Consider the following 17,207-nt stretch of genomic DNA (forward strand, 5'->3'; position numbering starts at 1 on the left):
GAGGCTTATTATTCTTGATTGCATTAGAGTATATGAAATGAAAACCGATGAATGCTCAATTGCACGTCTAGTATAGGATATTGTCAAATTTTCCCAAAGTAGGATATGTTTGAATCGAATTGCGGTCCCTTGTGCCCTTGATGTTCCTCCCCTCCTCCCCCTAAATGAAACTCTATTAGGAAATTGGTTCTATTTGTATCTTGTGTAATAAGTGGCATAATAAGCCACATGTATCGAATAAAAGAAAGAGCCGCTCACAGTTAAAAGAGGCGAGGGCAATGAATGTTAAAAAAAAAAATAGAAAAAGAAAAGGAGATAAAAAACTCCTCCAAATTTCTCAAAGTTTTCACTTTTTCTTCTCTAGAGGTCAAATTGTGGATGCCTCCCACACATTGTCTATTTTGATGTTTCTTGTGTAAATTTCCGAGTTAGAGTGTAGTTAAAGGGGATTGGGAGTGCATTTTGGGATGTGGACTTGCATTTTGAGATTTTATAACCGAAGGAGGGCTTTTTGCAACTTTGGAATATCTAGACGTGCTCTAATGAACTAGTAAAAGGTATAAGGAAGTATCCTAGTGCAACCTTGCTTAATTCTCCTCTCTACCCCCAACTCATGTGCACATTTGTATGATCGGTAATTCTTGAAAGTCGCTCACTTGTCTTGCTTGTGATTTATATCCCGATGAGTTGACTTGGGCAATAAAAACATTGGTTTTGGTGTGAATTGATCACCATGATGATGATGATGTGTTATGACAATTTTGGCATGGTTTGTGTGAGTTGTGGGTTAAGCTCAAGGGAAACCCTCACGAGATAAAAACTCGTCCTCTTAGGCGACTTAGGGGTTCAAATTGCTTTTCACTTGTGCTAAAAGTGTTTATGGTTCTTGCCATGCGGATTTGTGTTTGTGTTTTCTCTTTAAGTATCTTTTCTTGGTTTGATCATTAGCAAGTAATCTTCCTTCTTGATTGGACATGTTTGTTTTGCTCGAGGACTAGCAAAAGCTTAGCTTGGGGGGATTTGATAACTTGTTATTTGATACGATTTTAGAGTGATTTCGAACCTTGTTTACTTGGTATATTGGCATTTTGGTTCACTTTTACTCTATTTTTGTTCAACTTTTGTGTATCCCTTGCTTCACGGGTTGTTAGTGTTTTTGTCGGGTTTTTAGGTTCAAAGACGACCATTTGAGGCATTTGGATGATAAACCGAGGTTAGAAGCCGAAACAATGGAGCAAAACCGAAGAAAAGTGAAGATAGAGGCCTTAGAGAGTCTGCACGGACGTGCAATGTATGGCACGTCCGTGCAGAAGTGTTCCAGCACGACCAGAAGCTACTGCCTACTGCTTTCAAGGCCTGCACGTCCGTGCAGGATATTCAGCACGTCCGTGCCTGATCCTGCACGTCCGTGCAGGTTGCTCAGCCAAAACTGATCCTTCTGCCTCCCAGGTGCACGCCCGTGCCAATATCAGCACATCCGTGCGGGATGCCCTGACTAAAACAGTACCTTCTGCCTCCCAGGTGCACGCCCGTGCCAATCTCAGCACGTCCGTGCAGGTATAGCTGCACGTTCGCGCCAACCTCAGCACGTCCGTGCTGACCTGTAGCCGTGCCCGACTCTTGTTTTCTCCGTCCTTTTTATTTGGGGGTCTTTATAAATAACCTTGGCAGCTCATTTGTACGGCATCTAAGTTTTTAGTGCTTCCTCTTAGTTTGCAATTGTAGAAACACAAATATTCTCAAATCATTAGTTAGATTATAATTATTAGCTTGGAAATTTCATTCTCAATCATTGTAGAAGACAAGTTCCACCATTGATATTCAAGTTGAAGCTTCTAGTAACATTTTCTCACTCTTCTCTTCCATTTTAATTGCTTTGATTGTTAATTATCTTGCTTAATTCTTGTATGCTTAGATTGTTATTTAGCTTAATCTTTAGTTAATTCTTGTTCATGAGTTACTTGAAATCCTTAATTGCTTTAATCTCCATGGATTGTGAGTAGTCTAATTTTCTAGGGTTTGGGTAAAACCCTCAATGTAGTCACTAATTACTTGATGCATGTGTTAATTTGGTAATTGTTGGGTATTAATTAGTTGAGCTTAAGTGGTTTAATTGCTTAGTTCTTGTATATGTCCATTGCTAGAACTATTATCTAAGCTTTCTCAACGAAGGATCGAGAGATGAACTTGAGTTAGCTCCCTTATGCTTAATTGACTTGAAATACCATGAGAATAGGAATTTCCAGTCAAGGGAATGTTTTTGTCATCGTGATTATGCTTTAATACTTGTTTTATGCTTTGTAACCACGAGAGTAGGTTGTATTCATAATTCGAGTAATCCCTCTAGCTTGAGAGAGTAGTTGGGTGCTTTAGATGACTTCCCCTATATTATCCCCTTTAATTACCATTGTTTTCTACTTGCTAATTGTGATTTGTGACGAAATTGAGTGGTATATCCCAAGCCCTAGAACTCTCTAAATATTGTTAATCTCCCCCTAGCTTTAGTTGACTTGAACTAGCACTTGTTACATAAAACCAAACCAATTTCGACTTCATTTAGCTTGTTTATGCGGTAGTATTTCGGTGGTTGATTCAACGCCTCTCTCGGGTTCGACCCTTTCTTACCCTTGCTATTAGCTAGTGAGACCAAGATAGGACTTTATCTTTGGTAGGCTCGACGACGGCCTATCAATGGGATACATCTCGAGGTCATATAATGTCGTTTGGGACCATATATAATCATTATTTGTTGTCATAAATGTTCGTGGTATGCTTGAATTAATGAAATCGACGCAAGTTGTAAACCGATAAATTGGTCGTTTAAAGGCAAATTGGATGGTTTCACCCACCCAGTTGGACTCCCGGAAGGTATTAGGTACCATGGTAAACATTTCGGAAATTTTTATTTCCGGGCGAAAAAAATCAAAAAATTTCAAAATTGAAAGCTAATATCCACGCTTTTTGAGAAATTTTGGAGGTTTCGGGGCCCGGTGTAGAAAAGTATTAATATTTTAGGGGATACATCTTGGGGTCATATAGGAACCATAAATGATCATTATATGTTGTCATAAATGTTCGTAGTATGACTTGAGTTAATGAAATCTGTGCAAGTTGTAAACCAGTAATTAAATTGGTCGTTTAAAGACAAATTGGATGGTTCCACCAACCCAATTGGACTCCCGGAGGGTATTAGGGACCATGGTAAACATTTCGACAGTTTTTAATTCCAGGAGAAAAAAATTCAAAAAATTCAAAAATTAAAGACTAATATCATCTACGCTTTTTATGAAATTTTGGAGGTTTCGGGCCCCGGTGTCGAAAAGGCTTGAAATTTTAGGGGATACATATCGGGGTCATATAATGTTGTTTGGAACCGTATATGGTCATTATTTGTTGTCATAAATGTTCGTGGTAGACTTGAGTTAATGAAATCGGTGCAAGTTGTAAACCGGTAAATTGGTCGTTTAAAGGCAAATTGGACGGTATTAGGGACCATGGTAAACATTTGGACAATTTTTTTATTTCCTGGTGAAAAAAAAAAGTCAAAACTTTCAAAATTAAAGGCTAATATCCACGCGTTTTGAGAAATTTTGGAGGTTTCGGGGCCCGGTGTCGAAAAGTCTTGAAATTCTAGGTGATAAATCTCGGGGTCATTTAATACCGTTTGGAACCATATATGATCATTATATATTGTCAAAAATGTTTGTGGTAGACTTGAATTAATGAAATCGGTTTAAGGTTTAAATCTGTAAATTCGCCGTTTAAAGGCAAATTGGATGGTTTCACCCAATCAATTGGACTCTCATAGGGTATCAGGGACCATGGTAAAAATTTCGGCAATTTATATTTCCGGGCAAAAAAAGTCAAAAAAATCCAAAATGAAAGGCTAATATCCACACTTTTTGAGAAATTTTGGAGGTTTTGGGGACCGGTATAAAAAAGTCTTGAAATTCTAGGGGATATATCTCGGGGTCATATAATGCTGTTTGGAACCATATATGATCATTTTTTGTTGTTATAAATGTTCGTGGTAGGCTTGAGTAAATGAAATTGGTGTAAGTTGTAAACCGGTAAATTGGTCGTTTAAAGGCAAATTGGATGGTTCCACCCACCCAATTGGACTCCTGGCGGGTATTAGGGATCATGGTAAACATTTCGGCAATTTTTATTTTCGGGCGAAAAAAATAAAAAAATTCCAAAATTGAAATCCACACTTTTTGAGAAATTTGGGATGTTTTGACGCCCGGTATCGAAAAGTTTTGAGATTTTATGGGATACATCTCGAAGTCATATAATGTCGTTTGGTACCATATATGATAATTATATGTTGTCATAAATGTTTGTAGTAGGCTTGAGTTAATTAAATTGGTTTAATTTAATTTGTAAACCGGTAAATTGGTCGTTTAAAGGCAAATAAGATGGTTCCACCCATCCAATTGGTCACCCATAGGGTATTAGAGATCATGGTAAACATTTCGGCAATTTTTATTTCTGGGCGAAAAAAAGTAAAAAAATTCCAAAATTGAAGGCTTATATCCATGCTTTTTGAGGAATTTCGAAGGTTTCAGAACTGGTGTCAAAAAGAAATGAGATTTTAGGGGATACATTTCAGGGTCATATAATGCCGTTTGGAACCATAAATAATCATTATATGTTGTCATAAATGTTCGTGGTAGGCTTGAGTTAATGAAATCGGCGTAAGTTGTAAACCGGTAAATTGGTCGTTTAAAGGCAAATTGGATGGTTCCACCCACCCAATTGGACTCCCGGAGGGTATTAGAGACCATGGTAAACATTTCGGCAATTTTTATTTCCGGGCGAAAAAAAAGTAAAAAAAATTCAAAAATTAAAGGCTATATCCGCGCTTTTTGAGAATTTTTGGAGTCTTTAGGGTCCGGTGTCGAAAAGTCTTGAAATTTTAGGGAATACATCTTGGGGTCATATAATGTCGTTTGGAACCATATATGATCATTATTTGTTGTCATAAATGTTTGTAGTAGGCTTGAATTAATGAAATCGGTGTGTAAGTTATGAATCGGTAAATTGGTCGTTTAAAGGTAAATTGGATGGTTTTACCCACCCAATTGGACTGCCGGAGGGTATTTGGGATCATGGTAAGCATTTTGACAATTTTTATATCCGAGCGAAAAAAGTCAAAAAATTCCAAAATTGAAGGCTAATATCCACGTTTTTTGAGAAATTTCGAATGTTTCGGGACCCGGTGTCGAAAAGCATTGAGATTCTACGGGATACATCTCGGGTCATATAATGCTGTTTGGATCCATATATGATCATTATATGTTGTCATAAATGTTCGTGGTAAGCTTGAGTTAATGAAATCGGTGCAAGTTGTAAACCGGTAAATTGGTCGTTTAAAGGCAAATTTGATGGTTCCAGCCACCCAATTGGATTACTGGAGGGTATTAGGGAACATGGTAAACATTTAGGCAATTTTTATTTTCGGGTGAAAAAAAGTCAAAAAAATTCAAAAATTGAAGGCTATTATCTACCTTTTGAGAACTTTTGGAGGTTTCGGGGCCAGTGTCGAAAAGGCTTAGCTTGAGATTTAAGGAGATACATCTCGGGGCCATATAATGCCATTCGGAACCATATATGATCATTATATGTTGTCATAAATGTTCGTGGTAGGCTTGAATTAATGAAATCGATGCAAGCTGTAAATCGGTAAATTGGCCATAAATGTTCGTGGTAGGGTTGAACCATATATGATCATTATATGTTGTCATATAATGTCGTTTAGGTCGGGTGAACAATAGGTCGGGTTTAATTCGGCTTTTTACGGGCTAGGTCAATTCTCGGGTTCGAGTTGGGTTCGGTTCAAGTCAATAGTTTGCGGGTTAGAATTAGGTCGGGTCATTCTCGGGTTGAGTCGGGTTCGGTTCAAGTCAATAATTTGCGGGTTATAATCAGGTCAGGTCATTTTCAAGTCGGGTCATTCTCGGGTTCGGTTCAAGTCAATAATTTGCGGGTTATAATCAGGTTGGGTCATTCTCAGAGTCAAGTCGGGTTATGTTCAAGTCAATAATTTGCAGGTTACAATCAGGTTGAGTCATTTCCAAGTTAGGTCATATTTAGTAGAGGTGATCGTTTGCGGGCTTGGACGGGAAACGGGTCGGGCCTATACTTCATTTTTTGTCCAACGGGCTAATTGTAGCTAACCCGAGCCCTTTTATACGGGCTTGATAAATTGTCCAAGCCCGCTCTATTAACGGGCCGGGCTTGCCCACGGGCTCTCGGGCCTAAAATATTTGTTTTACATATATTTAACACTAATTATTTTTTTTTTATCATTTACATATGTTAATATTATTTCGATTTAGTTATCTTAAAAATTTCTTGATCACTAATGATACTAGAAAAAAATATATTTAACTTGTGACATATGTTAGTGAAAAAAAGGAAAGAATGAACTTATTTAATACAAGTATAATGATTAAATATAAAATTGAAATAAATCATTGTAGCTAATAATAGGTTAGAGTCCAATATAGTCTCTTTGTATTTATTTTCTAAAATATACTACATACATAATCAACTAACTAAACAATCATTAAACTATTACTTTTTTAAATAAACGGGCCGGGCGGGCTAGCCCACGGTACATATTGTCTTGTCCGTGTCCGCCCATTTATATTAACGGGTCGGGCCTAGCCCGACCAAATTAACAATTTTTTTCAAAATGGTTGTCCAAGCCCGCTAATTTTGCGGGCCGGGTTGGGCGGGTTTAGCGGGTTGACCCGTCCATGAACAGCTCTAATATTTAGGTTCAACTAACTATAAATAGATAATTAGTATTTTTATCAAGCTAATTATTTCCTTTGACTATAATATATATGGCAATATATTAGGGAACTATAGTTTATAATTTAGGAAGATAATTATCTCCTTTGACCATACATCAAATATATACTATATTTAACTCTTAAATTTGAGGATGATGCTTCTTTCTTTTGCTGGCCTGGACCGACTTGGTCTCCTTAGACAAAATGCTTTGATCAACAATAATAAGGTTGTGTAAATTGCATTTAAAGTGATTTGAAATCGGGTCAGGAACAATTTGGGTTGAATTTAGGTCGGGTTAATAACAAGTCATGTTGATTTCGAGTCAAGTTAGTAACAGATCGGGTTGAATTTTTGGGTCGGGTTAGTAATAGGTCTGGTAAAATTCAGGTCGGGTCAATAACAAGTCGGGTTGAATTTGGGTCAGGTCAATAACAAGTCGGGTTGATTTCGGGTCAGGTTTGTAACAGGTTGGGTTAAATTTGGGTCGGGTTAGGAATGGGTCAGGTTGAATTCCGATCAGGTTAGTAACAAGTCGGGTTAAATTCGGGTTTTGACGGGTTAAAACAGGTTTGGGTGAATTTCAGTTCAGGTCAATAATTTACGGGTTACATTCGGGTCGGGTCATCTCCAGGTCAGTTTATGTTCGGGTTCGGGTCTCACATACTCGGGTCAACTCGGGTCTAGGGTTGGTTACAGGTCGGCTTTGGGTACCATTTTTTCGGATTCAGATGGGTCGGATAATAATCGGGTTTGAGTCGGTATTTCAGATCGGGTCAACTTTTGACAGCTCGGGTAACATGAACAATTAATTTTTTGAAACAGGATTGTAAAAGTAGACTACTTTATTTGTAGAATAATCCAAAATAAAATTGTGGTTTCAGCAGTAATAGTTTGTTTTTGGATATCACAAATCACAATTGCTTAAAAACAATCGGTAAATGATGAGAAGGATATAGATACAAGTAATACAACATACTTATAAGTCAACGCCAGATAATTTGAATAAATCTACTGGATAGTTGTGTTGTTCAGTTGAGCAACCAAAAATCCAAAATTGTCTCTATCCTTGAAAAAAAAAAAGGTTCCTTGAAAATGAAATTGTAACTCCACTTTATTGGGCTTTATTTTAAAAATTCGAGTAAAAACAAGCCCAATGGGCCTCCATGACTAAATATGGAGCTAGCCCACTCTTTTGGTCAGAGCACTGAGAGCAATGATCAGCTGATCATGCAATAACTAAACTTAATACGGACTACGGAGTAGTGAATTAAGGATTTAGGTCCATAAACAATTTCAAATAAAGTGTCTTTAAGTGATTTTTTTTAATCAAGAAAAATCACTTTAATGAGGTTTTTATTTATTTTATAATTTTTTTTTATAAACCTCTATAATTTTCCGCACTTTACAAGATGACTCTATCAATGGTCAATTTGTTATACATCAGACTTGTTTGAATGTGATATATGAGTACATATTATCTCAACTGCGTACAATTAATCGTACACTTCAAATTTACTCAAAGGTTTAAAGCTTGATCAATCGTATATTTTCATTTCTCGGTCATAAAATTGATATACTACGTAACAATGATGTACCAAGAGTATAACATATCACAAACCATTGTTGTACTATTTTATAAAATATGACAACTTTTCCTGAACACCATGAAATTATTATTCGCACTTCTTCGCTACCAAATGGGACATTTATTGATGTAGACCAATATTTGCATCTCAAGTAACTTACTAACTTTTCATTAAAAAGTAGATGCGATGCTTCAAAATGCAAAAGAGTATTATATAACATCATTAGACAACATCTTTTACCACAAAGCAATAATCCACTTGAAAAAAAAAAGAGCTAAGCCATCACAATTAGTTAGACTTTGACTTTACTTCTACTTATCATATCTTTCCCATGTCTTCGTGCACCAATAGATCATGTCATTCATGCACTTTCGGGATAAATCCGTATCTTTGTCTATATTATGGAATTTAAGAAAAGTAAACGTTCACTTCAACTTATTAACCTTTATCACTACAATATATAAGACTAATTATATAACGATGGAGTTAATTTGGACTAATTATATAAGACCTTGAGTTTTAAGATAGAATATATAATTAGACGTGATAGAATAAAGCCAATCTTTGAGCTAAATTTAAAGATTTAATTAGAGTTCTAAGATGGGTTTTATAATCTTCAAAAAGTATCACTTTCAATTCGTCTGAAATATCAATTAGTAATGGAGAAGCTAACTCGTCATAGTCGTCTAGAAGCTTGAATATATATATATACATTTTTTTTCTAATAAATATGGGACAATTTAGTGAACTTACATGTATAATCACGAGATTGATGACATACATAAACATATAATATGAGACTATGCCTAAACCTACGTCATAAATATAGCTTTGACAAATAATGTAGGTTCATATATAATCTATATCAATTGGAAGTAGAAAAGTGATGTTAAAACATCAAATATTATATTTTTCTATAGTCATGCTGCCAAGTTTTTGTTGGACTTGGCCAAGTCAACATATAGAGTTAGAGCCTAATCCAATCTCTAATAATAAAATAATTCTTTAGGTATGCTTTTTTTTTTTTTTTTTTTTTTTTTTTTTTTTTTTTTTTTTTGTAATTAATTCATCAATAAAAAAAAAATTGTCATGCAGTTTGCACAAAACCTTTCTTGTTGGTATGCATGCATTTATGATGTACTAATATAAATTTTTATATTATTATTTATAAAATACCTTTGAATTTCCTTCCTAAAAAAATAAAAAATAAAAAATAAAAAAATAATAATAACCTTTATGAGTCAAAATGGAATTTACAATTTTATTTTTTATTTTTTAAATGCTTTTTTTTTTTTTTTTAAGATTATTTTTTAAATGCTTAATATGTGTAAGGTTTGTTTGTTACAAAATGGGTGGAGTCCATTTCGGCTGTAGTCTACTAATGAGACTTTAATTTAGGAAGAAGATGAGTTGACAATTAGAATAGTTGGAGGGCAATCATTCTTTACTAGGTCTTAATAATCGAGATGATATCTTAATATACTTGTTAGTTAGTTAATAAGGTTTTGAAAGTGTTTGTTTGAGATTTGAGGTTGAATATCATTTATGACTCTCCAAAAAAATAAAAAAATAAAAAAAAAAAAATCTATATTATATGCATCATTTATGACTTGTTCTCTTCAACTTAATTTCAGTTCAATTCAATTCCTAATTTCCTTCTCTCATAAATAATTCGGTTCAGTTCTGTTCATTTCAGTAAATCAGAACAGACCGTTAGATTTACAAACTTTTAGACAATTTTTGAAAGATAGAAAGAAAAAGTATGTGAACCCATGTACTCCTAATATGACAGTGATAAAGAGAATTTATTAACCATAAAGGAAAGTAATGCATCTAAATTAAACCTTTCAAATATAAAAAGTGATGCATCTAATAAAAAATGGAAGAAGTAATAATTTTTTTTTTTAACAACTTTAACGATAAATTTGTCCCAACCTATATGCTTTTTACTTTATTATAGGATAACTTGCAATAGTGTCATAGTGATGCTTTTTTCTAGGGCTACAATAATCCTCAACAAGAATGAGGAAGAAATTCAATAGTAAAAAAATTTCAAAATTTGATATTATGAAACTATATTGTGAATAATCTAACAACATATTATACAGTTGCCCTGTTTGGGAGAAAGCTGAAAGCTGAAGCTGATTGAGTTAGTTGATTTTGACTAGCTGATTTTATTAACTGATTTGACTAACTTATTGTATTAACTGATTATATAAAGTGTTTGGTAAATAGCTGATAGCTTAAAGGTGATTGAGTATGTGAAATGACCAATAAGCTAATTGTGGGGTAGGTAGTTTAGATAGGATTTTAAATTAAATGAGGTTATAAGTGTCATTTCACAATAATTAATGAATAAGCTAATTGAAAAAGCTTCTAAAATGAACTTTTTCAAAAAGATCTTATTTAGTGGAATAAGCTCGCTCTTTCAATAAGCTTACTACCAAACACTTGTATTAGCTTGTTTGACTAGTCAATCAGCTAAAGTTAGTCAAATAAGCTAATATACCCTTAATAAGCTTACTACCAAAAAGGGTCAATAACATTTTCTTTCTATACATTAGTAAGAGAATCCAGTTAAAATCATAATGTGAATTTAAAACGGAGTTAAGCCGTAACATTTTAAAAACTGAGGAAGAATTTTATTCAAGTTCCTAATAACTTGTGAAAAAAGATAGAATGAGACTATTTTAAGTGAATATATGCGGAGTAAATTTTTATGTTTACGTAAGGTAAAATATATGTTTTTTCTTAAAAAAAAAAATAGATAGTGCGTGGGAAAGGGGCAAGGTAGTTATTAGGCATGGTGGAGGTGTACGTAAGTGACTAAGGACATGTTCTCTTCAGCTTATTTATTTTCAGTTCAGTTCCAATAAGTTCTGTTTAGTTCAGTTCCAATAAAATCTGTTCAGTTGAGTATTTTCTTCTCTCATAAAATATTCAATTCTGTTGAGCAATTAGGTTTTGATGATTATAAACTAATGATGATTATCTATCTAACGTGTATGTTAAGTTGTGCATAGAAAGAGCAAGTTATGCTTGGAACAGGATACAAGGAACCTGAGTAATGACAGGTATATATGTAAGGAACTTGAGCAATATAGGATAAGCAATAGAGGAACAAGAACAACGATAAGTGTTATGGTTGATAAGCATGATGATGGCTAAGGAACCATGAAGGTAACTATGTAAACATGTGTTTGCATATGTTAGCTTCATAAGGTAAGTATCCTATACATATATAGGTTATGTATGTGTAGGAGTCTTTTAATTTAGTTTAGTTTTCTTTATTGTTTTTATAAATAAAAAACTAACCTTCTGTTTTACTTTGTTATTCTCAGATGTTTGCTCAGTTCGTCATCATCAAAAAGGGACAACTTGTTGACCCTTATGAGGTTTTGATGATGATGTTAAGAATTGAGCAAACTTCCATTTAATAAGGATTTTCTAGTGTTGTGATGTTTGCAGGTTCAGTAAGCGTTGAGGGCTGAAGTAGGAACTGAAACAGAGGAACTTTAGAAGATCCATGAGGATACAAGTAAAGTTAGAAGAAGAGTTCCATAAATGGAACTTCCAGAAGTTTCTTAACAGGAACTTCGAAACGGGTTGTAACGACCTGGTTCCGGTGTAATGCTGGGGCAAACCCTAAGATCCAGAATATATCAAGACTACAGGATTCCAGAACAAGAGTTTCAGAGAAGCAACATGAAGACAGAGAAATAGAAGTATATTGCTCTAGGATTCATGTAAGTATGTTGGACATAAAAGTCGGTATGGAACAAGTTTATATAGAACCAAGGTGAACTCCAAACAGTCAATGAAATTAGAGTAACTGGCTTGTCAGGAACTCAGAGACTGTCAGAGTTCAGGAACCTAATAGGAACTTAAGTATGCACGTCGTTAAAAGTCGGTTTTAATGATATATATATTTACCTTATACGTGCATATCTTTTAGGGATTTGGTTTTACTGAATAAAGATATTTATCTTCTAATAAATCCCTTTTTGAAAAAGATAAGATTGTTTAAAAAGTATTTTAAACAAAAATATAAGTTTTGAATAAAATCTGATTTTATGCTAAGTTTATCTTATTATTATTGACAGTTTTTATTCTTAACAAAAAGATATATTTTCGGAAAACTGATTTTTAGAAAATATCTTTTAAACTTATCTTTTCAGAAAATCTATCTTTTTCAAGATGAAATGAATAATTCGAGTGTACTATAAATATGCTCATATGCATTCATTCAAAGTTGAGGCTGACGAAGTGTAGTGGTCGTGCTTAATGGTTTTATCCTTCACCACGAAGCTAAGTCAGTCCTCCTGGTCAAAGTTCCTATCAGGTTTTGGTTACAGTACGTCCAGTGAGTTCCAGACAGGTCTCGAGTGTCCAACATATTAGTTTTATCTCTTTATTCATAGATATGTATTTAGGGATATTCAATGAGATCTTGTAATGGGAAAAATGGTTTTGAGTGTTTTGTATTTTGGGGTGAGATTGTGAATTCTCTTAAATTCACGTTTGTGATGAGTTTGAATTCTCTAAAATTCGAGTGGTAGTCAGTCACCCCGAGTGTGTCTTGGGTTGCACAGTGAGAAAAAGGAACCTGAGTGTGTCTTAGGTCGAGAAAGGAACCTGAGTGTGTCTTGGGTCGAAAAAGGTGCCTGAGTGTGTCTTAGATCTGATAGGATAGGTTCTTATCAATTAGCAAGTGTCCGAGGAGGAACTTGCGAAGCAAAGGTCTGTGTAATAGGTTGTACTAGGAGAGTTGCCTATTATAGTGGAATTTGTTTATAAGTCCCAATAGGGCCGAGGTTTTACTTCCAGTTGGGCACTGGATGGTTTCCTCGTAAAACTTGTTGTGTGCTTTAAGTTCCTTTACGTTTTGTTTTTAATTTCCGCATAAGTTCCGCGATTGGAACCTACTACCATTCACCCCCCCTCTTGTAGTAGTTCATCTAGACTAACAAATTCAGCTCCAATAAGTTCAGTTCAGTTCAGTTCACCTCAACTCAGTTTAGTCAATCAGAACAGGCAGTAAGTAGGTAATGGGATAAAGTCCATAGAGATAAATTTCGGTTTGTATCTAATAAGGGAAATTCTGTCAAAAAAAAAAAAAAAAAAGTGAGAACAATTGTACTGCCATGGGTAATGGGAAGAGGATTAAAAAGAAAATTTTTAAGTGGTAATAGTGTTGGAAGGATCAATATTCATATTAAACCTATACATGAACACATTTAATAATGTATATACATATACCTTTAATTTTTGGTCATATTCCTGAAGACTATCAAGATTTTTTTTAACAAGGACTATTATGTTCAAATTACATTCATATCAATGTAGCATGTGCATGCATGTACATAAACTCTAGCTCCGAGAAACACCAAAAAATGATAAAAAGTGAGTTATTTCACATATTGATCATATGTTTATATAGTCATGTTTTATTTATTGCCTAATTAAGGCCATGCTAATTCACATGATTTGTACTAAAATGAGATTATTTAAAAATTGATTAAACTTCTATTTGGTCTAAAAAAAATGAACTTTTATTTTTATTTAATTAAAGACAATTGGGTTTTTGGGTCCATAATTACATATCAAATGTTGCGTGTGGTGTGGAGTCAAAGAATATGCTCCTCTTCAATTTCCCATGCTCTTAAAATAAGTACGGAGTACAATTCTTTAATTCATGTATTCCACCAAATCTATTATGGAGTAAAACATTTTTTGGAACTTTTTTGTCTACGTTAATCCTGAAAAAAGTTACATTTGGAGATTTACACGATTTTAAGGAAAATACTTCTATATAAAATGGTGAAAAACAATGATTATCATATAGCCATAAATTCACGGTTGTAAATAAAAATATTGACATTGAAAATGGGTAATTATGTACTTCCATCGTCCTTTTTTACTTGACACACTTTGACTTTTACGCTATTCACTATGTCTTTTTTGACCGTCTGTTATAAATTATTTGCAATGAAAATATATTCATGTGAGATCTTGTTAGAATTGTCACAGTGAGTATTCTATAATATAGTATAAGTTTTATAATTTTTACTTTTGGAGAATTAAAATTATTAACAGCTAAACTTTTGCATTGACAACATGATATATTAAACAGATCAAGTAAAAAAAAGGACAGAGGAAGTATGTAAATAAGAATAGTTGCATTGAGATAAGATAATTATTTTATTAAATGGGAGTAGCTATTTTGAAAGTGGGCATGTATAAGGGAATATGTGTAAAATAAAATAAAATATTATATATTACATTGATTAAGAAAATAATTAAACGTGACCATTAAAAGAAAATGGTTAAAAATTTAAAATGGCAAACGTAGCCCTCTTTCAAAAGCGGATGGAGTAAAAACTTAAAATATACCTTTAGCACCTTAACCCATATGGCCAGTGGCGGACCTACACGTGTGCACACTGGGTCACGTGACTCAGCAGTGCCAAAAAAAAATTAAAAAAAAAATAAAAAAGTATAAGAAAAAACAAAAAAAAAGAAAGAACGGCTGAACGACAAAGCACAAAGGCCCAAAACGCGTGAAAGAAAGAACGGAAACCTCACAACCCTAAATCCCTCTCACGCAATCTCGCATTCGCCGCTACTTCGCCGGAGCAGCCTACCTTCAGTCTTCTCACGTTCATCCGTTCGTCCCCTTCGTCGTTCAAACAACAGTTCATTCGATCGTGGAACGGTGGAATCATGGTTCGTCGTTCATCCCTAAGGCCCGACTCGGCCGACTGCCCGACTGGACGGCGCCCTTACCCCTCGGAATCTCAGATCTACGCCAGTAACACCACCGAGCACGGCGAGCAGCCGTCTGTCTAGCACGGACCACCGAATCACCGATTGAAGGATTTGAACTTTGAAGGCAGGCGCCAGCAAGCAGTGAAGCAGCAAGGTATTTACTAATTTACACCTTTTAATTTGTTTTGTTAATTGTAAATTTGTATAATTTTAGTCATTTGATTGATTAAATTGAACTGAATTGTTGATTTGTTGTTCATTTTTGTGTTAATTACTTAATTAATTATAATTTCAGATTTTCAGTCATTTATAAATTATAATTTCATAGTCTTGATCTCTTGAAAATTTGAAATTGACAAAATGACAGGTTGTTGGCCTTGTTGCTTGTTGTAAATCTTGTAATGTTGTTCATTGTGGATTTGTGGTGTGAATTTGTGGTGTTGAAATGCAGAATTGTTGATTAGGTGGTCATTTGATTCAGATTTGATTGATATTTGAATGTATTATGTGTATTCAAATGAACTGAAATTGTGTAATGTGTATATATGATTGTATAAATGAATTGCTGATTTTTTTTTGTAATTGCTTATTTGCTTAAATGATTTTCAGAATGAAGCGGAAACGTACTCCAAATAAAATGCAGAATATCGCTAGCTTCTTTGCTAAATGTAATCCTCATCCTCCTAGTCAACAAAATTCTTCTCCAAATGAACAAATTTCCACTCCACATCATACTAGTGAACAACATACCTCTCCCACACACAATTCACCTCAAATTTCCCCTCAAAGATCACCTCATAATTCCACTTTTAGTTTGTAAGATGAATTATTTAGGTACTATTTGGTTGTAGTATGGATTATTTTTGTTTGATTGAATGATTGAAATGAAGGTGGTTGTCATATATATATATATATATATATATATATATATATATATATATATATATATATATATATATATATATATATATATATATATATATTTGTTAGTATTTTTGGATTCGAATTTTTTTTTTTTTTCTTTTATAGGTGATCAATTATTCAGGGTGACTCACAAGGACGGAAATCCTGGATCCGCCACTGCATATGGCCATATGATTTGGAGAGCATGGACTCATGGAGTGGTTGGAACTGGGATATATAGGCCCTGTTTGGTAGTTAGCTTATTGGGGGTATATTAGCTCATTTGACTAACTTTAGCTGATTGACTAGTCAAACAAGCTAATACAAGTGTTTGGTAGTAAGCTTATTGAAAGAGTTTATTCCACTAAATAAGCTCTTTTTGAAAAAGCTCATTTTAGGAGCTTTTCAATTAGCTTATTCATTAATTATTGTGAAATGACACTTATAACCTCATTTAATTTAAAATTCTATCTAAACTACCTACCCCACAATTAGCTTATTGGTCATTTCACATACTCAATCACCTTTAAGCTATCAGCTATTTACCAAACACTTTTATATAATCAGTTAATACAATAAGTTAGTCAAATCAGTTAATAAAATCAGCTAGTCAAAATCAGCTAACTCAATCAGCTTCAACTTTCAGCTTTAAGCTTTCTCCCAAACAGGGCCATAATCTTGAATGTTCATAATAAGGTCATACCCGCTTCATTGCATGCCAATATTATACCACACTTACCTCAAATAAGAGTAGTTATTTAATTACAGTATGAAATTCATTAAGGAAGGAGTTATGTTCACCTTTAAAAAAATAGTTTTAGTGTTAATCAAGTTTAATTAGCGCTAATATGATACAATCAAATGCACAGATAAGATGAAATTAAAACTAATCTAATCTACTATAGTAAGAGATTGTTCGATTGTTCTAATTTACTGAAGTGAACTGAATTGAATAGAGTTAAAATGGATTGTTTATGGGAGGAAAAAAATTAGAAAATAATTGAAGCTAAACTAAACTGAAATTAAGATAAAGAGAACAGATCCTAAGGTAAAGTAATTTCACATAACTCACCCTAAATCTATCTCAACCGACGAAACTCCCTATCAAAAGTCCAAATTTATGCCACTTGTCAAGCAATAGATTTT

The sequence above is a fragment of the Chenopodium album genome, chromosome 4 (genome assembly GCF_948465745.1).
Source record: "Chenopodium album chromosome 4, dcCheAlbu1.1, whole genome shotgun sequence".
Classification (NCBI taxonomy): domain Eukaryota; kingdom Viridiplantae; phylum Streptophyta; class Magnoliopsida; order Caryophyllales; family Amaranthaceae; genus Chenopodium; species Chenopodium album.